We start from the raw sequence: 20,546 nt of genomic DNA, 5'->3' as shown, positions 1-20,546 counted from the left end.
TTCTGTGATTCACACTGTCACTTTAAGTGGTTCATTATCTTCTCCTTACATTGTCAAAGTCACAGGGAAGTTTACTCCAGAGGTCACCTGTCACATCATAAACAACATCATGAACAACATAATACATAATTTGGCACTTGTACCAGCTGCCCTAGACTGTAATATGCATTAGAAATGTTGTAACAGAAAACACTGAAAAAAAAACAAAGTTGCTCTGACCTAACATTTCATTTTTGTTTACTCAAAAAAAAAAGGTTTTGAATTTAATACTGCAGCAGCTACCATTCAAAACCGCTAGAACCCCAACTTGCACAAACTATCTGAAAATAAAACAGATACACATCCCAAGACTGTACATGAACAGTTAGCACTATATAGCAGCTGACAGGACCCCTAAATTTCCTCTAAGCTGCTCCCTTGATCCGTAATCAACGCTGCCCTCACTAAAACGAGGAAACAAAGTCCTCCACTTGCTGAGCTTCCCCTGCAAGTAGGTGCTGCTCTCACTCTTCTGTTAACTCAGCTGTAATCAATAAGTTGATCAAACAAGGTCCTTTCCACCACGGACAACCCTGAACAACACATTCTCTTACGCAAGCTTAACAACCTTTCAACTTAAGCGAGCTAAGTCCCTCTACCGAGCTCTCAGTGTACCAAATTGTGTGCGCTGCACGCTACACAAAGCTGTACTAATACAGACTACTATTTCATTTCCTTCTTTACCATTATTTCCATACCTTACCGGTCACTAAAGCGCTACCGATGATACCAGCAACGAAGCGCTACTCAACAAAAGCTTAAGCACGTGCATTTTATATACATATCTATTTTTCTGTATACATTAGCGCATATATATACATCTATGTGTATATGTATATATACGCATGCAGACACACAAAAATATATATGTATATAATCATATATATGCAGTATTGCTTCAATTAGGCCAGCTCTTAATTCCAAGAAAGCTTCTAGAAAATTTGCGACTTTCAGATATTTACCTCACCTTCAGGAAGAACACGGCGAAGGCCTCTCGAATCGAATTCGTCATCTCTACTTGTAATGACTTCTGGTGAGAAAAATGTCTTCAAAACGCCAAGTAGTATGCAGCGATCCCAGCTGTCAGTGACTCTGCCGACATACTTACGTTCCCTGGTCGTGTAGCAAAAAACATTGTAGGGCACCTCCTAGAGAAAAAAACAAAAAACACAAAGCATTCAGCCACAACCTGTAACTTAACCCGACAGCCACGTTACTATTGCTATCATCTACTTTAAAGTCAACCAGCGTTCTCTAAAAACCTTAACAAACCACTATTTACAACTGATGGTTCCCTCTTAAAGCGTAGATCTCCTGATCTGCGACTGCTTCGGTACTTAGCCTGATCTCTATACTTAACATTTCACTATTTATACTACGCTTGAGCTACTTTTCCTCTTATGTAACACCACTTATTCTTTAGAACAATAATACAGAAAAAAAAAAAAAAAAAAAAAACCTACATTGTCACAAAGCAACCTCGCGCATCATCTGCGCGACACCTATGAAGCTTACGTTGGCTTTGTTTGCAATTGAAAACATTTCGGCAAAATATTACATCTCGTTTAAAACAACTGTGCTGTAACAGATAAACAATGGCAAATATTTTCTGGTCAAATAAGCTGATGCACAGAAATCTAATCCAGAAAACCCAGCTTTCTGAGCCTTGATAAAAACAGCCAGAACCGGGAAGGGCATTTATGTAATAACGCTACAAATTCCATTGGCCCTCACGATTCAACAGAGCAACCGCTTAAAGCCCGTGCGACAACAACACTGCAGATTCGCAATGGCAAATAGCGTGCTTTTCAATTCATTTCTTTTCAAGTCACGTATCATCAAAGCCACGCTAAGAAGCCACTGCTGAAGTATGAGACGAGCAGAAAACAAAAAACGCTTCCTTTTCTGCTACCGATAATCAAAAGCAGTTTGAGCGCAATACAGAACAACTATTTAACTTGCAACCTTTTTTCCCCAGAGCTAACTTAGGTAGTCACCGTCTTCCTTAACCCCTTCGCAAAGTAAGGCAGCCGCCGCATTACTAACCGGTTTTTTTGCAGCTGTTTTAAAAATTAGGGTCAGGTACGTGATCCTTCAGATGTGAACGAAGTCTGTTCGCCCGTAAACCCTTCGGCGCTTCGTTCATCATCTTCACTCCGTACTGAAGAACGGACGCCGGCAACGTGGCAGACGGGCAGCTGGTCAGCCAGATTCTGAAATCCCAATGTGCTGCCTCTGGGTTAAGCCCCTACAATAAATGCGTATGAAAACAACTGGAACAAGTGACAGACCAACACGCATCTCCTCTGTTATTATTTATGCAACTTTTTTTCAGCAAATTGGAAACTATTCCAGTTGGATGTATGAATTTCTGAAAGTCTCACAAGTAACGATTATGAGATTCAAACTTAAAACAGTTCTCGTTTCCCTGGATGCCAGAGCGCTTTTATTCCTGGCTGCGGAATACCAAACTGAAATTTTTGCTCTTTGTGTAACACGTGAACGAAAACGAGGTGCCCCGTGTGCACCTCAACGGCAACGGCATGTGTACTTTGCATATTTACTGTCGTATAGCTCTTCTCACGAAAGCTACAATGATAATACCTACCCATCAAAAACGCATTAAGAACTCTAGCAAATGGTAAGCAAGAACTGTACTCTGATAATTTTTTGCAAACCTGCAGCGACAGACGCGCACAAAAGCTCTCGGCCTGAGGAGGCGGCTGTAGTGCTCGATTTAACGTTTCAGAAATAGGCCGCTTCCGCCCCGTTTGCGGACGCTTTCTACTGCGGAGGCCAGAAAGACAAAGACAGAACCGACGTGGCGACTTCAAGCAATTAATGAGAATTGCCATCGATCGTAGTGAACTGCCTACGAGCCTCAAACGTATACTTTCAAAAGCGTACTGCAAATATTAGTTATTTTTACCTCACGCGCTCCTTCCGGCGTGGGCATACGGGAGCTCCCCAAACAGCAGTTAGGCAGAACTATCCATGCTCCTTCCTTTGCTGCTGCTCAACGGCTAAGAACGCTGGTGGTCGCAGGCGAGCAGTGCAAGAAATCTATCTCCAGGAAATCTAGGAGCTTCAGAATAACAACCCTCTTTTACAAAAGTACTGATTTCTACTGCTAGGATTTTTGCTAGTTTGTTTGCTTTAAATAACATTATAGTCAAAACAAGTAAGAATGCACGTAACTAATTTTTAAGTGCAAACGCCGCCCGTGATCTTAAGATGCTATGTTACTAAACTGCCTGACAGTTAATGCTTCCCCTTAAGGAGAACCACAAGATCCCTTTTAACGTGTTCTGAGGCACCTAAAAAAGGTTTTCTGAGCTTGCTTTGGCATTTCAATTTCTACTCCATTTGCTATTTATACAAAAACGCGAAGACACACGGAAATGCATTGTTTACCTTAAAAAAAAAAAAACGGGAGATATTACAATACCTGATCATCAGCAAACTTAATGAGCGCTGCCTTGGGGTCATCATCGTGAGAACATACGATATCAGGAGTGTGCAAGAGTGGCAGTCAGAAAACGCTCTCCACAAATCTAATGGAGGTGGCTTGATAAACAGATGGCACGGGTTGCGAATGATGAATTACTGTGCCATTGGTATTCCCTAAAAAAAGAAGCAATAAAATCTGAACTTCCTATTGATATGCAAGTGTTCCTATGCTGCTTTGAACAGCTTACTATAAGGCACGAGGAGAGCACCGCTACTCAGAAAATGAAGCACCGATTTAGTCCCAGGAAAATGGCTTAGAATGGATGAAGCGAAACCAGAACAGTCTTGTAATAAAACCGTGCCCTACAACGGCTAAAATAAGTGATCCACCATACCGTTTCTATTCTGCACCTGAACAAAGTAACATGCGGACGTAAGAACCTGCAAATCCGCCCGCGTGCGTGGTATTTGTATCGCGAAAAGCATTTCACCTTTCTAATACCTTAATTGAACTAGTTTCAGGAGTCGTAATATCTTGGTTTTACGAACTGCACCAAAGGACAATATCATACCTTTTTAATTTATTACTGAGAACCAAAGGACAATATCGTACCTTTTTAATTTATCACTGAGAAATAAGCACAGTACCTTAACTCAAATGCAAAACCGTTTCTAAGAAAACAATTTGAAACTTCAGCATCTATGAACATCTACAAATACATTTCTCTTTGAAATCGCCATTTGTTTCTTTTCTCTTAACTAATAAACCTTAAAACACACAGGATATTGCATAATTAAAAATCCGCTATTACAAAGATCCAACAACATCAACAAACACAATATAAAATATTAACCCCTAAATATGAAATTCTAGTAATTCAAAACATTTCAAAAACACCAGTACTGCTTCAACTGCTTTTGTCGCACCCTGTGTGGCTTTACTAATTTCTATATAACCTCTACACAAAACTATTGAATTTCTATAAGCTTTTCACTTACATTTTCAACATCACAATTAAAAAAGCAATACAAAAATAATTGTAATCATATGTTATAAACATCATTTCTTTCAATTAATAAATATACAGTATAAAACATTACATACCTGAAACAAGAGAAGACTTGTTTCCCACTCTTCACGCTCCTACTCTCACCCATGTGTTCTCACTTACTTTAAAGCCGCTCTGCTTCACAGGTGTAGCGTGTTACCGATTAGGAAAATACCTTAAATTGGAGACCTGGGAAGACAGGAGCTCTGACATACGCTCCCTACAGCCTGCGCAGATGGAGACGCTTCTGGAAGAGCTCCTTTCAGCTTCAAAACTTCTGAGTGAGTTTAAAGAGATGTACGATTATGAAAATCGCTTAAAAACCTTTGCTAACTGGCCTTTTGTGAAGAACTGCAAGTGCTCTCCAGAGAATGTGAGTCTGATAAAGGATGCTTTAACCTTGTCCTGCTTTTAGTACGCTGTGAAAATGAAGTTCCTCGTGTTAGTATGCTTATGTTCAAGAGGTGTTGTGAGCCTCTGCTTAACCTGAGATGATAAGCTGGGTGGTCCGATTTGTCTGTACTCTGAGATACTGCAGCCGAATGATTACAAGCTTATGTGTTTAGTTTGCTGATCTACCTACAATTTTTTATATTCCAAAGTTATGGTTACTTTTTGTATTATGTTGTGTGTCTACTTGCAGGTTGTCTTTTTGGAAAGAAGCTTAGAAGACTGTTCTACTTCATCTAGCAGGAAGGATGAAGTAGCGGAATGATTGCTACGTGAATCTAATATCAAAAAATAAAATCATCTTAATTTTAGTAAACTTAATGCTTTAATGCTTACGTCCTCGCAAGCTTCGATTTCAGAGTTGTAAACAGGAGACCGAACTTCTGTTTTGGCGCAAGTATCAAACAACTGGGTTAAATCTCAGCTAAACCGCGCTAAGGGAATTGTCTAAGAGGGGAATCTTGATAACTGAAACCAATTTCTTTTTCAGTTTTCTTACCAGATGCTGTTCTAAACTGACAGTGAAGTACAGCACTCAACTCAGGCAGCTTATACGTAAGGGTTTTCTGTGGCAGTAGCCTCGTGCTAAATTTTTTTTTCCAGGATTAAAAAAAAAAAAATTGTTCTTAGCTAGAGCACACTAGCTGAGCTAGTGCACAGATAGAGGAATGCATCTGTAGATGAGCTAGCTAATCTCTGAAATACCAAAGGTACTCAGGTAGCCTGCCAACGAACAACTGTGTAGAAACCTGCTCCCTACGCCTGATCATTCCTTGTTCCTTTACTAATTACGTATCCACTTGCAGCTCTCGCTCTTAAAACTTTTTTTCAGCTGGATCTGCGTGGACAGATATGGCAGGGAAAGACATTACCAAAAGTTCTTTGCGATGGTTAGATGCGAGCACGAGCCGCGTGTTGAATGAAGTTCTAAACTTCTGAACTATCTCTTGCAGATGGCAAAGGCGGGCTTTATCCACTGCCAAAGTGCAAATGAACCGGATGTGGCAAAATGTTTCTTCTGCTTGATAGAACTGGAGGGCTGGGAACCTAATTATGACCCGTGGTAAGCGCAGGCTTAACCATGTTAAATATTTCTTTAAATCTCCTTGACAACGCCCCCTTATTTATTACAAAATTAATAAGTTTTCTAGCATTTCACTAAACTGAAGCCTACCAAAAGTTTATCCTATCTCAAACCTTGACGCACGTGATAATTATACTTTCTATGGCTTTTCATTTCTCCTTTTGCATCCTAAGAGAACGTTTTTGATTTACCAAGCGGAAAATAATTTCTACCAATGCTGTGAAGTCAGCCTAGATCTTGCCTCGCACTGTTTCTTGCTCAACTGGTTTTTATCTAATATAGGTTGAATTATCTTTCAGATGTTATCTGCTAAATGCCTCCCTGCCCATACACAGAAATACTGAAGAAAACTGTCTGCTTTTTACGCGTCTTGAAGTGCAATTTTCTTGGCTTTAATAACCGATCTTGTTCTGGGCTCACACTGCAGGGAAGAACATGCCAAACGTCGTAGCTGTGGATTTTTATCTCTTACTAAGCGGTTTGATGAACTGACAATGGAGGAGTACTACATGCTGGAAATGATGCGGCTAAGAACCTTCCTTGTAAGTGTTAACTAAGTAGTCTTAAAATGTAAAGCTGAACTACTTAAAAACAAACAAACAAAAACAAAACACAAAAAAAAAACCGCAACTCTTTCCTTTCTGAAGACGGTTGAATGCTAGGGAAGAAATGATGGCGTAATGCCAGAAAAGGACTAACTTGGAATTGACAATTAAAGTGCCTTACTTGCTAAGTAACCTGCACCTCTAGCCCTTCCAAACCTAGTTTACTGTCTAGCTTCTGGAAGAAAACTTAGTTTAGTTCAGATTGTTCACCCAACAACTCATTACAGTAGAAAAATGAACTTCGGTGCGGGATAGTCGTTCCCAGAAACTACAATTAGCAGCTCTATCTTTTCTCAGAGGGAAGACACCTGACAAAATAAGACTTGGTCAGGCTGCCGCTTTCTGTCTATAGCTTTATACAGAATCTCTGTGCAATTACACTACCGGACTTTAAAGCTTCTTCCGAATGAGTCACGGTTCTTGAGTTCTGATCGTCCCTACGGTATTTGTGCGGGCCGTGCTGCTGACGTATACTGAAGCACATGTATCTGAGCATTTTTAATTAATGGCTTTTGATATGCCCTCTCTTAATTCTATGGATAATAATAGAGAACGAAGTGAGCCGAACTCTCTGATGGGCAGTGCTAACTGTGCCCCTTATTCGTCGTCTAAGATCTTTGTGGCTTTGCGCAATAGATCTTTATTTTGCTTATAGGGTCTCCTACTGAAAACATATCTGGTGGCTGTCAAGATTACAATGAGAATACATAGAGCTCAAATAGCTAAAAATAGGAGCAATCTGCTTTATTGGAAGCGGTATGATACCTCAGAAGCTGGGCAAATTGTAAAAAGTTATTACCTAAAGTAAAACTAAATTCAACACTCTCTCCGCGATGCGATTTAAAGTGTAGCTAAACAACGGGCTTGCAACTTACAAGTTTGCTAAATCTATTAAAAAAAATAAAAATTAAAATCACTGAACTGCACCCCACTGGCGAGGCTGGTGGAAAAGTTTCTGAATTGATGGTGACGTGTGTACGAATCACCTGATGGACTATTGTGCGCCATTCAGACAGTGGTACTGCTCATAGAAAGCATACTTCTAAGCTAAGATCGGTAGCGCATAAATGACCTCTTGAGGATCTAAGTTCTGAACCCCTCTGAATTGGATAGTTAAGTTACTCATCTGAAAATCTCAATCTTTTGCTTTCCTTTAAGTGCAAAACCGGCAGAAGCGTAATAAACGCCTTTGAAGAAGAAGTTGCTGCAACTAGGAAGCGTCTCTTAGATAACTTTGTCTCCAAACATCGATATACGCCGTGGCCACCGGCGCCCACCCAAGCCGATCTGACTTGCCAACCTTCTGAAAGCTCATATGACGAGTCCAGAAGTTGAATATGACTCTGACATTTTTTTCTCTTAATATGGTAAAAATAATTTTATTCTGGTACAAATACTAATATTAAGCTAAACAGCAGTTTGAGGAAGCGTGGAGAATTTCTTAATAGGCTCTCTAGAGCAGAAGTAGCAACCGATTTATTTCTCTCTTTTGCAAAATGTTTTCTCAGGACTAGGCATGGGCTAATGCTAGTCCGGATAACCTGTGAATGTATGATAAATACGTAAGTGAATGCTTTTATTTTGCTTTTCGTGGGCTGACTTTTGAATAAAGATGACTAATGGTGAGTACCCGTTGTGATCTACGTCTTATTCGAGTCTTTGAGCCAGACGCTCGTAGCGGTCCTGAATCAAAATACTTTCTGTAGAACAAAATGGATGTGGGTGTCTGCAGTAATTACTACTTAACAGTCTATGCTACTGTTAAATTATCTTCCTACACCAGTCCAATTGACCTTGGATAGCGATGCGAAAAACTTATGCAAGCCAAGTCGTCAGACATAATAAAAAGGGAAAGTCACTAGTCTCATAAGATGATCTTGAGCTAGAAATGCTCAGGAGATTTTGGTGTATGCAGTGAAACGTAAAAGAAAAAACAAAACTCAAGGCCTATCCTTCCATGTTAATAAGTCTGCTCATTACACTTTTCTGGGAGGAGACGTGGCTAGCTTCTTGACTAACCAAAGGTATATTCCGTGTCCTATTGTTACCTATGTAAAATCTAGGGTAAAGAAGGAGAAGAGGGTACATTTGGAACAACAGCATTTACCTTACTGTGACTTCTACCTGGTGAACAGACTACCTCAGCGTGAACTTTCACAGTCTTACCACATCCGTTTCTCTCCTCCGTCTCACTGTGAGTACTGAGCAAGCGTACGCGTGGCGCTTAGCTGCCAGCTGGAGCTAAACCGCAGCAACTCAGTTGAAATGCATATTTGCAAATGTTTTTTGTTTCTAAAATACACATGGTTTTGTTTCTTTGAACAAGGCACTAGCCTCGTACGTACCTTCTCAGGTCTCAGCCAGCGAATGATGAGCATCCTTTGGAATTCGCCCAACTTTGCTTGCCACTCTGCAGGAAAATCCTTGTGCTGAGCATCCTATAAACATAAATATTTCATTTTTCTCTAAAGCGTTTGTGAATTACATGAATTGTTGATTATCTTAACTCGATACATCAATTCACGATGTACTGCTTAAAAATCTGCGGGAATAGGACTTTTTTTTTTTTTTTTTTTAAGGAAAAAAATTAAATGAGGGAAAATAACATAAAGTATTTCTAGCATCTACTGTAGCAGAGAAGCCACTCACTTTCAGGTATTTAAAATGTAACTACCCCAGTTCCTCTCTTCTCTAGGAAGAAAGCAGGTGAGAGATGAGGTACAGGAAATGCTACGCTATTATATGACAATTGGTATTTATGCCAGATCCGAGTGAAATTGAACAGAAAAACCGAGTCAAAGAATGCCCCGGAACTCATTTTGTAAGCAGATTATGAATATTCCAGCTACGTGACAGCAGTTACTACGCTGGAATAACAATGAGCGCGTGGTGTATGTTAACTTACTCCAGTACAACGCTAGCTGGCCACTGGTGTTATGGCTGCACCGGGCAACTTAGGCTAGCGTGTAAAGGGCCAGGCACAGAGGCGTGCGGGTGGACTAAAGGTTCCGAGCAACTTTGATTTAGCAAATCCATTTGCAATGGAGCTTGCGTTCCTCTAAGGGCCTGCACTCTGAACCTCTCCATGATTTCTTAGCACTTAGTGCAGCATTCTAGATTCTAATCTTAATTTTCAATTAATATATGGTGGAAATAGGTATGTCACGGTGAAAACACTAACGACTCTTTAAGAGCACAGCTAAAAAAGTGCTAGTTCGGTATCGCTCAGAAAATTAAGAAATGCTAATGAGCGAAGGTTGCACCGAAGATTGTGATGAGTTGCGCTACTGCCAAAAACTGTTTGCTTCTCCACGAGAAGCAGAGATGCAGCAGTAAGCTTCGAGGTTAAGTGGGCCGGCTGGCTGGGGGAAACCAAGTTTCGGTCCCTGCTCTAAGATACAGAGCTTAACTTTAGTCAAAATACACAAAACTCTTGGAGCAGGGAGCTCAAGTCAGGTCTTCTCTGCTTTTGGAAGAAACCTGAGTTGCAAGAGTAGGAGAAGCAAACGTCAAATAATTCTGATGATCTTGAGACAGCTATATTCATCGTACTGTTATTTATGACGAGGGTGCGTGAAGTCATTTTGCACCCTCTTTCTCCTCCTTCATAGACGGAACTGCGCTTTGCCGAGTTGTGCGTTGCTGGGGATAAACCGTACTGGTGAAAAAGATGGCCTCTACCAGAGAAAAATGCTTACTGAGACCTGTTAACTAGCACTTCTCAACATTCCAGTGCTTTCACAGGAAAGTATTATTGTTGAAGCTGAATGCCGAAAGAAAATGCTTTTATAACGAGTAAGAGGCCTAACGCCTCTTCCAGATCAAGATGGTGACAGGCAATGTATATACCGTTCAGGATTCAGTAATGGTGGTCCTAGTTGTGGTGTTACTAATTGTTTAGATTTTTTTTTTTAATCATTTAACTGATGACCTGACAGTGTAGATCTTATTTTTTTGAATGATGTTTAACTGAAGAAATTTCTGTTTATTTCAGTTAGGCTCTTCGAATGCGGTTAGTGGTCAATACGTGGACCCTGATTCATTTCTTCTGCAAGTCAGCACCTTTACTTTAAAATGGTGTAATCTTAGTGTAGATAATGAAATAGTCTCCTCTCCCTCTGTTTCAAAGCCTGTAATTTCCATGTTCGGTTTCTCAATGGCTAGTGTTGGAAGATGAACTGAAGATCTCAACTTATCGTATAAGTTATGTAAATACTTAAGGCAAGCTTAATTTCTGCTATTTGCCAATTTCCTGCTATCTGGACAACTGAAGGAGCCGTAGTTTTTAATGGTAGTTTTTAAAATAGTTGGATCAGGAATTGTGTGTACAGTGAGAGCTTGGTGTAACTAAAAGCAGAAGAGAAGCGGTATGGTAAAACAAGCGCCAAGAAAAGTTGAGAGTAAGATAAGGCAAGTGCCTAAAAGTGGAGTGTAAGTCATCTACAGGGGCTCAATTTTGAGCGAACAGTAGTGAAAATGTTCAAAAGAAATCATTCGTGCCTATCTGTCACTCTGGAATAGGACGCAGGTCTCCTGAATCCCACTTGAGTATTTCTAAAACGTTACGGTTGTTTTTGTCGCCATCGTTTTTTAAATTTACCCAAAAAAGCTGAATGCCTATATGATGGTACAAAAAGGCATCCTCAAAGCCTGGTGAACAAATGGACCTACCGATAAGGCAACAGTGGCTGACACGAATTTAGCTGATTTCACTGTCGCCTTACTCCTACAGGTTTTGCCTTCTTTTACTCCAGCCCAATTCAAATTGTCACCTGCTATTCAGTAGCCACCTGACAAACTGGCAGTAATCTGCCCCTCCACACCGTTTGCTTAAATTTTTACTTTCACATATGCGGAAACCAACCCTGTAAAATGACAATATTCCATTTTCAAACAATAAATGTATTTGATGCGTTAATTAGCTTATGGAAGAAAGCAATTGGGAAGGTTAACGTACCAAGCTGTCGTACACGGTTTTCCATCTGTCTTTAAGTTGCGTAAAATCCTTACGAATGTTTGCGAAGCACGGCAAGTCTTCTAGCCGACAGATTTCATCCTATCCTGTCCAAGCCTCTGTCACCGGTCAACAGGAATTTCCACTCGTCCTCGTTAATCTGTGGTAAAAACGCTGCTCTCAGAACTCACTAAATAAAATTTGATAGCTTTAATATGCTCTATAGGAAATCACCATGCTTATGGAATTTCTTAGACTCGTTGAAAAAGATCCCTACCCGAAACAATTAGTGTCTGATTTTCAGTTAACAATGAATTTGAGGAACTGGAAAACTTAACATAAAAGCTGATTTTAAGAGGATTTAAATTTGCGTTTGAAAAATTGGAAAGGAAATTGAAAAATTGGAGGAATGAGCAGTTTAAGACAACTTGAGATTTGTTCTTAATTCCCAACATTTTGAAGCAGAAAAAGCAAATAAACCCAAAGCCCATCCTGGAAATACTTCCTGGGACAACAAAGTTTGAAAACTATTTACTATAATGCGAGTCCAACTATGGGTCTATTACCTGTCTCCTTCTTTTTTCTCAAAACTTTGACGGCTTGAATTTTGTAAATGCAAGCAGCTTGTCCATAGCTGTGTCAGCTCTTGAAAGTATTCATTCTAAGGCTTCCGTGATACTGTGAAACCACTGAGCAGTATTAAGAAGTACTGCTTTGTGGATATTGAGGTTGAAGTGAGTATATTTCATTGTGAATTAAAAAAAAAAAAAGAAAAAAATCCTAGTAAAAAAATATTTTGTAAAGAATTACTAAAAACAAAATTCACGTTTGCTTTCAGCAATTCCTTGTAAAAAAATTAACAACATTTAACGCTTTAAGTGAAAATGACTTATTTCTTAAATTGCCTCTCACAATTCATTTTTATACGCTTTTAGAATTCGGAATATGTTAGAGTAAAATTTTGTAAAACCTTTACCTTAAGAATAGTATAGGGCAGACTTAAGTTTTAATAACATCCAGAAAAGTTATTATCATTTTGTACGGTTTTGCCACACCCGCTTGCGACAAATTTATTTTATTCTAGAGAATCTTTTTCGCTTCTCGTGATTGCTTATTAAACTCAAACAACAAAATTCTGGATTAAATATTACTATTATGTATACGCTTATTTTCCTATTTTATCCTTTCGCTTCTTACGGCTGGTTGTTCGAGCGTGAGGATTATTTTTAATTACTTACCATTTTGTCGTATTTCAGGAGATTCACAGTTAGACAAAAAGAGAAGAGCAGCTTGTCCAGTGTGTGTCCACTGTCACCCAGTGAGCAACAGACATTGATGTAAAAAGAGTAAATGAAATGATCCTTAAGAATCTTCGACCTACAGTTGTCAGGAAAAGAACCATTCTTCCATTAATATCATGCTTAAGACCTGTGCATTTTTGAAACCTAATACAAATAAATTAGATCCCCTTACTTGTAAGAAACTCTCTGGTCAATTAGCCTCAAAAGAATCATTAAATCGGGGTACTGATTTTTGACCAAAATAACAAAAACCAAAATTATGACTCCCCGACACATTTTGCCAAAAAAACGAGTGGTCTCCTTTTGGAGTGGTGAAAAGAACAACGATCTTAAGATTCATTATGAACACAAATACCACGGCTCAAATCCAAACCGCTGACTTTTGATCACCTTCTGTAATCCATTTCCTATTCTACAGATGCTATAATTACAAATATATGAAAAACTTAAGACTGTTAATTATTTTCTTTAAATAAAATAAAGAAGGAATCCATCTATGCAGTTTTGTCAGTCATAGTTTCAAAAAGAATTACATTAGAACAGCCAAAAAGAAATGAAAAACCTATACAGATGGTTAGAAACCGAGCATCTGCATTCATATAGTTATGTCAAACACAGAAAGAATGAAGAAAAATATAAAAATCTCAGAGCGTGCAGTAGCAAATACCACCTGATTATTGGAGATGACCCAAGAAAAAAATCCCATGTGAATTATTAACTGACAGAATTTTCTGTGCCTTGGCAGGTCTGCCTTTTTACGTCTTTGATGGGGGAATGCACACTGTCAGCTGGAATTCCGGTCCCGCATCTTCCGATTTCTGCTAGCACAAAGTTTCTGTTTCAAATAAACTAAGTAAAAAACTTTTGTCTTATCGCTTGCTGACTTTGATTTAGGAACATAGGTGCGTGTGGCTGCTTTTTTGAGACAAGAGCACATAAAATTTAAAGTCCAAGAGATAGGTGTATAGAACGCAGACTGTCTTTTGGGAGAAGGACAAGTTGAACGTAGTTTCAAATATGATAACAAAATATTTAGTCTGACTTGAATGCTTAGCGTTTTTTATAAAAATGGGTATGCTAACATTGAACTATACAGACCTTGACTAAATTCTAATGAAAAAATAACCTTTGTAACTCAGTGCACCATTAAAACAAATGCTTTTACGTTAAGCGCTACCTTACCAGGAACCGTACCTTACTTCTACTTAGATGAAATACGGACTGTCACAGATAATTCAGAAATTGTAATCTGTAACACCAACTGTTTTTTCTGAAGTAGTTTCCCCTGTCTTTCATTCACTGAATGACCACGGAAGTAGCTCAGCTAGGAAAGCAAAGCTCCGTGCATTTAATCCACAGATCTGGAGAAGCCAAAATATAATTTATTAATTGAATTGATGGAATACTGAAAAGATCTCTTAAGAAAATCTCAGTGTAGATAATTCACTTAAGTATTATATTTTGAAAAATCCTACTGCAACCTTAATCAGCCACACTTAAAATAAATTCAGGGCTTGCTTTATTAGATCATTGAAGATTGCAGTTTCTCCAGTTCTCGTGAAGAAAAAATGGAAGAGGGAGGGACGACCAGCATACAAAACTGTAATCAAACAGTCCAACATTTGCTGGGTTGATAACTACTGCTTTTCCTACTCTACAGCCTAGGGCCCCGGACGCAAGACTTCATTCTCTTTTACCAGTTGCGTGAATGTTTCTTATCTGCTTTGGGAAGGCGTACAAAGTCAATGCATTAAACACAAAATTAAGGTGAGTGGACCATTTTAATCGCTCTGCTGCTTTGCAATTTCACACGTGGCTACAGTTATAATTACTAAATGAAATAGCTAAATATGATGCACTTGTATTATATCATGCCATTTCGTCTCTATGAAGAAATTGTCTTCCAGAAAAATATCCGGCAGATATATACAAGGAATGTTTCAGAACGTGGCGCTTTGCAGGACACGCTTCGCAGAAATGGCAGTAACTTTTCTAGACTAACCGAAAATGTCACCAATTACATATGGCAAATTATCCTTCTTACCTTGTTTGTAAATCTTCTGATTTCTCTGAGTTATCTATAGACACGGTGAAAAGGCTAATAAACCACATGAGAGAGTACTGATACATCGGCTCAATATTGGCTAGATTGGTGATAGAAAAAAATAAAATTGATGAATGGACAGCAATAGGACGATAGCCCACACGAGTGGCATCAATCTTCTTTTCTGTTTCTTCAGCTACAGCTTGCTTTTCAGAAATCTTGTTAGCCAGAACCTTGGAAGAAGACAATATCTTAATAGCAGTTTCATCCTCAAAAATATTTCCTTCAAAAGCCGAAGGAACTTCTAAAACCTTGTCTTCTATTTCTTTTAGTTGCCTATGGTAAAATACAATTTTTTTTTGCTTATTAAATTTGGCAATTTTCTGCTAGTTTTACAGAAGAAGGTTACACGAAGATTCTTGCCACGGTATGCAACTTACATAAGAAAAATTTTTGTATCTGTTATTAAGGGTTGGCTTAAATTTCAGAAAAATTAAGCTAATTTCAGACTCCAAATAAACATTGCAAAGGGAGAACGTGTCGCAACATTTTGAATGCTACACGTTTCATGCTTTGATCTGCGGGCAAAGATCCCTTCCAGATGTGCAGTAATAGCAAATATAATGCACAGTGGGAAATAAAACCACTGTAAAACATCAACGTTTGTGAGGACAGCAAATCATGTTGATAACAACTTGAAAGGGACATGTAAAGACAGGAGACAGGATCAGGAGTTTGCTCTACGATGACACATCCCCCTAGCTTCTTCAATATTTTATTACAATCCCACAGATAGCAAACTGTGTCTGTGACAAAAAGCCATAAACGGTACGAGTACGAGAAAGACCGTGCGTTCTGATCGGTCTAAAAGCTAAACGAGCCAAGTCTGGGCTCTCAAAAATCATGCTCTTGAATTTCCAGTTAAATCAGACCTAAATAATAGAACAATTAAAAAATGCCTCTGAAAAGTATTTCCAATGATTTTGATTTTCCTAAACTGCAATCTGCTTCTGTCCCTAGCAAGGGAAATTATCTTCATACCTTTTATTTGCAGCCCCTTGAAGGATGAGGGCTTGTTTTTCTCCTTCGAAATCTGGTCTTTCTCTTGCAACTACTATTCCAAGAAGCTGATCTTGCATTCCTTCTGAAGTTATCATGAAATTCAATAGCGTTACCTGTTAGAAGGAAGATGTTTTGAGAATTGATCATATAGAATTAAAATGCTTCCTCATTTACAGGATGAGGACTGCATAACGACGCGTTATACGAAAATTGGATGGTAAATGAATAGCAGATGAGAGTTTAAGATCGTGTACCGGAAAGTTAGCGCTTGAAATTACACTGAAACTCCAATGCTTCAAGTGACCGGTTCACGTAACGTAAATGAACGCTTGCACACAAAAAAAAAGGATCTTCCCTTTTGATACCTTTAGCCTTCAAGTAGCTTTTTCAGAGAGATTTATACGAATGGAAGATTCAAATTAATGCACAAGTTCTGTAAATACACTGGTTCATGTTTGTTCTCCAGATCTGTTCAATCTGAACGTCCCACTGCAGAAGGGATGCCGACACAGTATTTTAGAAAAATACAAATACAGATCGCTTTGTAGAATTTTAAAAAACTTCTTACTACTTCATAATCAGTCTTTGCAATTTTTATCAAGTAAGTGGAAACACAGATGCTGGAGTTAACTTTTAGTTGACGCTGCTCCAGCAATATACACTTTCCCCCCCTTAATTGTCCTGTTCTCATGTAGTTTGTAGTTTTCTCTTAAGAAAATCAGTAATTAAAAAAAAAAAAAAAAGACGTTTTAAAAACTTGGTCGCTAAAAGAATTTCTGTACCATAACATATTTATAACTGACTCAATAAATGATGTGCTCCGGCTGAAAAAGCAAAAAACATATAATGTTTTGTATGAAAAAGGTAAAAAATACATTACCAGTAGAGAATGGAAAATCCTTGATGTGCGTAATTCAAAACCAAGAAAATCAACTCACTGATTAAAGTCTCTGCTTGAAGGAACTATCCTGTAAGACTATAGGTTCTCTCTGGGCTTTTTTGGTAGGTACGGATGATCATTAGCTTGTATTTCCAAAAAACGTTCACCTGAACCTCGGGATTAGCGACGACACAAAATACCCGTACAGTCAATTTGTCTTAATCTTCATGCACTATTAGTATGAAAAGTTGTCAATTCTTTTTTCTATGAGCTTCGCTTGCCAAGTTAGTAGAGATAGTATTCTCATTTTCTTAAAATACAACATTAATAGGTATTCCTTACACCACACCTCATTTGGGGCTCTTTCACTGCTTTTTTTAAACGGGAATTTTGAGATAAAGTTCAGTTGTACGTGACTCTAAGAATCATGATCTTCACAAGCATCACGGCCTACTTTCTTCCCCCATCTTCTCTAGAATTTTAATACTGGTAAACCAATGCATAACGTATAGAGGGATCTAAATATACAGTTTATATAGATCTAAAGGTTAGAAGCAGCAGGAACATTTCAGAAGCTCCATTTCTCTTCTTCAAAGCAAAAAGTTTGCTACGAGCAGCTCTGAGGTAATTTTCGATCGGAGCGGCTACGCTCTGAAAAGTTGGCTGGCTCGGATACCTGAGTCTTTGAGGACTAAGCGCAAACGTTAAAATCTGCATTCTTCCTTATCCTCGGAGGGCCGTAATGATGTTTTTAACGCACGTGAATAGACAGCATTCCTAGAGCTGAAAATCATGAGGTTTTTTAGTGCTTTTTGAATTACACAATTTCTAATAAATAATCTTACAAATGGAGGAAAGATACTCTGGATGACTAATAACTGCAAATATATCTCTGTACTGCAAATACGTTTTATGTGTGTCTTCGAAGGCTTCGCTATATAAGACATCAGAATTCATTACGATCATTTCTATGAAATACGATAGCCCTATCAATAACTATTTTCTCTGGACTCTTTTTCCATTAGCTACCTCCAGAGCGACCTTCAGGATAATCACAGGGAAGGGTGTTACAATTACGTTCAGACAAGGTTACTTAGACATTAGTTTTCTGTCTTCTTCTCCCTGTGTCAACTGCTGATCGACAACTAGAAGATTTTAATTCTATTAACTATCACCAATTCTTATGAAATAATTTTCATACAATTCTAAATACATACATACTGATCTAAGAGTACATCTTTCGTAAGCTCTCTTTCCTGTTGTATTTCAACTTTTTTTCTTTTCCTGAACCTGACGGTAATTATCTTTTTTGATAAAAGAACTGAACAAAAGTTATTCCCTTTCATTCATTTTTGTGCTTTTCCCCCCCACTTTCAGTACTCCTTCGCAGTTGAAACTTAACTTAGCCTTCCGCATTGCTGAGTACCGCGTTTACAAAGCTTGACTCAAAGATTCTGTGTTTCAGTACAGCCTTTAGCCAAAGTACCTATTTGCAACATTTTTCAACTAAAAACTCTTTAAGAGGAACGATGAAGAAAAAGTGCAATACTTCTCTCAAGTAATGTTAAGATGAAAAACCCACCCGTTTTATTCTTGAAAGCAGAAAAATGCTTTTTTTTGTTCCTCAAATATAAAAATTATTTCCAGATTTTAGCATTTGTTAAGAATTCTTATTATTATATCTTTCATAAAGGAGGCACAATGTCAGAAATTACCTATACTACAAAATAGAATCTTGAATATGAAAGTCTAATTAGAGTTCGCATGTCATGCGAATGTTATATTAAATCCCTGAATACGCTTTCGTAATAAAGGTTACTGAGAGCATCAAGAGATATAGACTGGAAAAGGTGTTACAATAAATCAACAGTTTCTTAGAGTATGAAAATACATTGTTATTGGAATGTGATGTATTAGATATCAGATACAACGCCGGTCTTCCAGCAGTGCCGAAAAGAAAACAAAATTGTAAGTGAGGAGGACTCAACAAATGCCGGAAAATCTTCCCCGCTGTAGTCAAGGAATCGCTCGAGTTAAAACAGAGTTATACTTTCAAAATTCTCACCTTGGCAGATATTTCAGGAAGACAGTGGGGATTTCTCAGCATAGTTGTAGTATAAATGCGGAATTTGGGAGCATGCTCAATAGTGGAGTCTCCGAGGCAAATGCATATTCTTCCTGACCGCTTAAATGTCTGTTTGAGCAATAGTGGCTCTAGAAGAGGATCCAGTTCTTCTCTGATATTCCCTAGAAGCATTTCAACACAACGTAAGCGTTAGTAGGGCCGTCTCGGCATTTATACTATTTATACTACTTAATGTATAGTATTGTCTTTTGCAATTTGTAAGCAATGCACAAAAAGTGAAAATATCAATCGGGCAAAATTTACATATCTAATTAACGTTTCTTAGAGCGTTCGGCCAAATGAAAACCAAATTAAAGAACTGAATTTTTACTTTCTTCTTTTTTTTCCTAATATTATATCTATTTTCAAACAAGCAGCTGAATCTCCTATTATTGCTGCCGATGGATTAGAACAGCAGTTTAAAATTACCATCTTAAAAAGGGACGTAACAACAAATCATACGCCACGTGCCACTGAAAGAAATCACTTCGAGTATCCCTGCCTTCTTGTCTCAATGCAAGACTTCAAGAATATCAAAATTGAAAGAGAAATAACAGAGGAAAAACAATCTATTTCTTTACTGGAGCTCCAGTTACCCAATTAAAATTAGCTGCTATTATCATTACGTATTCTATTAACTAACTCGTTTATGTTTGAGGGGACAACAGTATGGCAGCTGCAGTAAAATTACCAAATCTGGGAATCATTAAATTATCGCAACCTAGCGCTCGAGTAATTCATACTCTTAAAAAGCCATAAATAGAAACAACATTACTTTTTAGAAGTCATATGATTGTAACATGAAAACAAAGATAGTTCTTGCAGAGCAATTAAAAGATACCAATTAAACTGAGGATTAGAATCATTTTCTCCCAAGAATTAGCTTACAACCTGCATCGAGGACATCAACGATGACAGTTAAAATTTGACACCAGAGTTCCATTGTGCCCTCTCCATGTTTTCCTGTAATTTACACTTTCATTATTCAATAACTTACCAGGACTGTCAAACTGAATGCAGTTTTCCAGTGTTGTAACAAACTGAGGGTCGCTGAGCTTGATCACGTGCAAGCTATTGACTTTTTCCATATTCTTTATCCATTTATTTGCTTGACCCTGAGGATCTATTGTAAGAGGCCATCTTCTCGCATTTCTGAAGGGAAAAGTACACATTTAAAGGCTGAAACATAAGCTCTTAACTGTTACCTCAAAGTCGTTTTTAAGGCAATGTCTTTTCTTTTTTCATTAAAACAAAAGCTTGCAAGTCCAAAATCCTACTAGGTACATGCTCGGCTGTAATCTTGAGCGGATTAAGAGGAAACGTGAAACTTCAAGTTATTTGCTCACAAAAAATAACTTCCCACTTTCAAAAAAAGTTCTTAGAATAATAATTCTTAAATCCTAGGAAGATTAATCTCATTAAATTTTATAATTCTTTCAAACTAAAAGATCACTGTAAGTTTGGAAATTCTGAACAGCTTTAATGTTGTAGACTTAAGTTAGC

At 38.1% G+C, this 20,546-nt stretch overlaps 1 pseudogene; it reads right to left on the bottom strand.

Moving 5' to 3' along the window:
• Window positions 1-1,001: 1,001 nt before the first annotated feature.
• LOC122169703 overlaps window positions 1,002-20,546 on the bottom strand; it is a 39,126-nt pseudogene continuing 19,581 nt past the window's right edge.

The sequence above is a fragment of the Centrocercus urophasianus genome, unplaced genomic scaffold (assembly GCF_019232065.1).
Source record: "Centrocercus urophasianus isolate 14NV4802_14NV808 unplaced genomic scaffold, USGS_Curo_1.0 seq_568, whole genome shotgun sequence".
Classification (NCBI taxonomy): domain Eukaryota; kingdom Metazoa; phylum Chordata; class Aves; order Galliformes; family Phasianidae; genus Centrocercus; species Centrocercus urophasianus.
The sequence above is the reverse complement of the archived record's forward strand: the minus strand, read 5'-3'. Positions and strand labels throughout refer to the sequence as shown.